The sequence below is a fragment of the Alligator sinensis genome, unplaced genomic scaffold, assembly GCF_000455745.1.
Source record: "Alligator sinensis unplaced genomic scaffold, ASM45574v1 scaffold1408_1, whole genome shotgun sequence".
Taxonomy (NCBI): Eukaryota; Metazoa; Chordata; order Crocodylia; family Alligatoridae; genus Alligator; species Alligator sinensis.
In genome coordinates, this window is record NW_005842519.1 from 624,948 (window position 1) to 629,486 (window position 4,539).

A 4,539-nucleotide genomic window follows, 5' to 3' on the forward strand; every position below is an offset into this window, starting at 1 on the left:
TTCTCTCGGCAGCCTCTGGACTTGTCGAGCGGGAGTGTGTTTCCAGGTCAGACTCAGGAGTTGACGAGCGTGAAGCTGACACTTGCTCTGACTCGCTGGTGCACAAGAGTTTAACCAGCTCTTCCTTCTTTAGCCCTTTCTTCACGCAAAGGCCTCTCTCTTTTGCCAGTTCTTTCAGTTCAGGCATGGTCATCTGGACATACTCGTCCGCCATCCTGTCTCTCTACACTATCCAGTCAACCCGATGCCAAATTAGAAATTGTTTGCTCAAGGGATTTCAGTGACTCTATTCCTTTCCCCAAATTATGCCTCAAATACAGGAGGATATTCAGATCCCACCTTTGCCACTACGTGTGGTGGGCCAGTAGGGGGCACTCCTGCTCAGATCCCACCGCTGACACCACGTGTGGCGGGTCAGTAGGGGGCGTTCCTGCGCTGAGCCGCCCACCTCCCTGCGTCCGGCCACCTTCCAGGCTCCGAGTGCCTCCCTGGGGTGCTTCACGTCTGGCCGGCCCCTTCCCTGGAGCACCCCCGCTAGCCTGGGGTTCCCGCTGCCACCATCCAAGGCTCTGGACTCAATTCTGGCTCTGAGTTACTTTATTGATTACAGAGGGTAGGGTGAAAACAGGGTAAAAGGTAGAGCAGTATCAGAGGACTATCAAAGGCATCCCATAGAGCAAACCAGTGTGGCTGATGGTAGCCTTTTGATCCCGCATCTGAGTTACTGTAAGCTAAATATCTAGTCGGATCTCGAGTAGCTTACTCACACGCATCGTCCCGAGGTGGTTGGAGTTTCCCTCTGGAGGCAGGGCACTCTTGGAGCACGCGGTTATGAGGAGAGAGCCTGTTTCAGATTCACCTGGATGACCGCATGGCTAATGGCTGCCCTTCTTCCTGGACCGGGCATTTAAATAACCTTTCTGACCTCAGCAGCCCGGTCCAACCGAAGCTGCCAGTGCTGGCCACAAGCCCACCAATTTAAAAAGCATCACTGGCTACCTGGGCCCGTGAGCGGGGCTTTTCCGCCCCCCTCCCCAGGTGACCACAGCATCCACCTCCCAGGCACCAGGCTTTTGTCATGTGGGCAGGGAGGAAGATCCCCCTTCCTGAGGGATTCAACCCCAGCCTCTCATGCTGGCAGAGACAGATCTCTGGAGAGGGACACAGACGGTGGCCTTTCTGCCACAACCCCCACCCTGGTTAAGACACGAAGGATGCATGGATCCTGCCGTGGTGGGGAGGAAGGGACCAAGGCAGGGTCTTCTTCCCTGGCAAAGCCCAGCCATGGAGCAGGGATCCCAGGAATGTGGCCCCGGTCTGATCCCTCCTGGCAAGGAGAGGAGCAAACCAGCCAGATGATGGGGTACTTGGCCAGCACCCCGGGGTGCAAGGGGTGTCAGTGCTGTGCGGGTGCAATAAAAAAAGCCACTCTAAAAATTGCTGCCTGCTGTTCCCAATGCTCTGGCCTTGCTTCTCCACCAGCCAGCTAGAAACAGCCCCCCGGAGCATCTGGATTGCTGCTGTCGCGGCGGGGAATAAACACCCGGGTGCAACAAACCAGCGCCCGATATTGGGGTCCGAGTTCTTCTCAGCTAAAGATCAGCCCAGCAGAGCGCAGGCGGCGTGGCTAACAGGCAAAGAGAGCCAGGAGGTCGGGACGTGAACCCTTCACGAGGACACCGGGGAGACAGTGCCGACTGCACTCTTCTTGCAAACTCTGTCGAAATCATTTTGCTCCCGGGTCCTGCCATGTCACAGCACACAGGGACACCGTGCTGGAGTTTGCAACCCCGTCTGATGCTGGAGGGGATGAGCTGTCCAGGAGCAAAATGGGTATCAGGCAACAGCATCTGATACAGGGCTACTGAACCACCATGCCCTGTACCGCAGCAGCCCCGAGCCCCTGGGGCGGGCATTGGTTTCAACATGAGAGTACCCCTTCTGTGCCAGCCCCTGCACCAGGGAAGGGTGCTCTGCTCCAGATGGAGACCGCTGGTGTCTTGGGGCTGGCAGCAGGCCGAGGCTGCCTCCTTCTCCTCCTCCTCTCCACGGCACGCAGGGCCCTTTCTGTCCAGAAGCATTAGGTAGATCTGAGCGGCTCCGCACCGTGTTCGGATCCGACAGGGCTAATTTTCAGGCGGGGTTGACGGAGGCCAGCGCCTCCCGCGGATGTCCCATTGCGTTAGCCTCTCGGCCGGGGTCAGCCAGAGTTTCACGGCAAAACACGTCAGTCACCGCGGCTGCAAGGGAAGGTTTTCTGGTTTCCAAGGTGGTTACGTAAAGCCGGGGCCATGTGCACGGTGCCCCAGGTGAGGGGCTGAGCCAGCTGGTGAGGCGGCGACCAGCTGGAGCCGTCTGAGAATGCAGCTGAGGCTGGGGAGAGGGCTGCCTGGGTGCTGGACTAGCCGGCCTGCCTAGGCACAGGACTCCTGCCCGCAGAGGCAAGGGGCTGTGCTGCTGGAAGTGCACTGCCCTTATCCTGCAGAGTGCCCCGGGATAGGTAGCAGCAGTGTGTGTGTGTGTGTGTGTAAGTGTGAGTGTGTACATGCGCATACATCTGTGTGTGTGTTTGGGTGTGTGCATGTGCATGGACACATGCATGTGTGTAAAGGTGTGTCCATGTATGCTTGTTTGTGTGAGCATGCATATGTGTATGTGTCAGGGTGTTTGTGTGTGTTTGCATGTGTGTGGCTGCACGCATGTGAATGTATGTGCGTGCATGCATGCGTGTGAGTGCATGTATATGTGAATGAGTGCGCAAGATGACATGCATGTGAACGTGTGTGCATATGTGAGTGTATGCAGGTGAATGTGTGTGCCCGTGTGCATATGGGCATGTGAATGCATATGTGAAAACAGGCCTGCAGGCATGTGTGAACTTGCCTGTGCATACAACATGTGTGTGCACGACCTACCCCACTGCCCTGCGCAGCCTGGAATCAGCCGTGCTCCCGTGGGTCTGGGCTGCACCGTATCTGGCTGTGGGGCTCGGGTCCCTGCTCCCTCCTGCCATTTCGGTCCCGGGCGTCTCAGTGGGATCCTAGCCCTGCTGCAGGTCCTGGACTCCAGCAGTGACATTTGGAGTCCAGGGGCTGTAGCGCCAGCCTGCTGGGGCCTGGGTCTCCAGGTGGGCACTGCTCCTTCTGGGCATCCAAGCAGAGGCGATCTCCCTCCCTGGCCACCCCCTTGCAGTGCGTACCGTGCCCTGGAGGCACAGACTTGGTTTTTTTCCCAAACTATATACTCTTATAGATAAATATAGAAATGACACAAACCCACTTCAGCCCCCGCTTCCTCCTCCCTATTTCTCAGTCCTTTCCATCATTGTCATCTTCCTCTCTCTCGTCCCCATTGTCATCATCACTGCTCTCTCGAGGGGTCCCACCCCTAAACAGTCTATGCCAGTCTTTCCTCCTCCACTGTCCCCAGCACCCTACTGCCCACATCGGTGTCAGTGTCTTTATCCAGGTGATGAAGGTCGGTGGGACCCCCATCTCCATCGGTGTCCCGAACGGGAACAGGCACGGGGCCACTGGTTGCTCCCTGGCCTAATTGCAGAGCGTGCTGGAGCACTGCAGACTCCCCAGTGCCTACCCCCTGCATAGGGGACTTCTGCCCGTGAATAGTAACTGTGCCGTGCAGGGCTGTGTGGATGCACTAGTGCAATGGGCACGCACACATGCATGCACAGAGCTGTGGACCTTCCTGGGAGCCTGGGTTGCTGCCACCCGGCCTTGGGGCCTTTGGTTTGGGGGTTCTTCCTACCTCTTATTGCAACATGAAGACCCTCCCAGGACAAGAGTTCAGTGTATCCCTCCCCCTGCACAAAACCCCCAGCTCTTCTCTGCCATGCAGCAGCTCCAGGAGCCCCATGCCTCCCCGGGCTCTGCCTGGAGGTGACAGAGCTGGCTCCAGCACAGAGAGAGGGCGCAGGGAGACCCTGGGGGTCCCCATGGAAGAGGATGCATCAGCAGCGCCCCAGGTCTTCATAGAATCATAGAAGTCGGGTGGGAAGGGACCTTGCAGATCTTCAGGTCCGACCCCCTGCCTGGGCAGGAGGGAAACTGGGCTCAAATGACCCCAGCCAGGTAGGCATCACGCCGCTTCTTAAAGACCCCCAGGGTAGGAGCCAGCGCCACTTCCCTTGGAAGTCGGTTCCAGATCCTAGCCACCCTGACTGTGAAGTAGTTCCTAAGGATGTCTAATCTGAACCTGCTCTCCAACAACTTGTGGCCGTTATTCCTTGTTATCCCGGGGGGCGCTGGGGAAACAAGGTCTCCCCCAAACCATTCTGGTCCCCCCCTTGTGAGTTTATAGATGATCACCAGGTCCCCCCTCTGCCTTCTCTTGCGAAGGCTGAACAGGGTCAGGTCCCGTAACCTCTCGCTGTAGGACCTGCCCTGCTGTCCCCGGATCATGTGGGTGGCCCTGCTCTGGACCCTCTCCATGTTGTCCACATCCCTCTTGAAGTGGGGTGCCCAGAACTGGACACATTACTCCAGCTGCGGCCTGACCAGTGTCGCGTAGAGGGGGAGGATC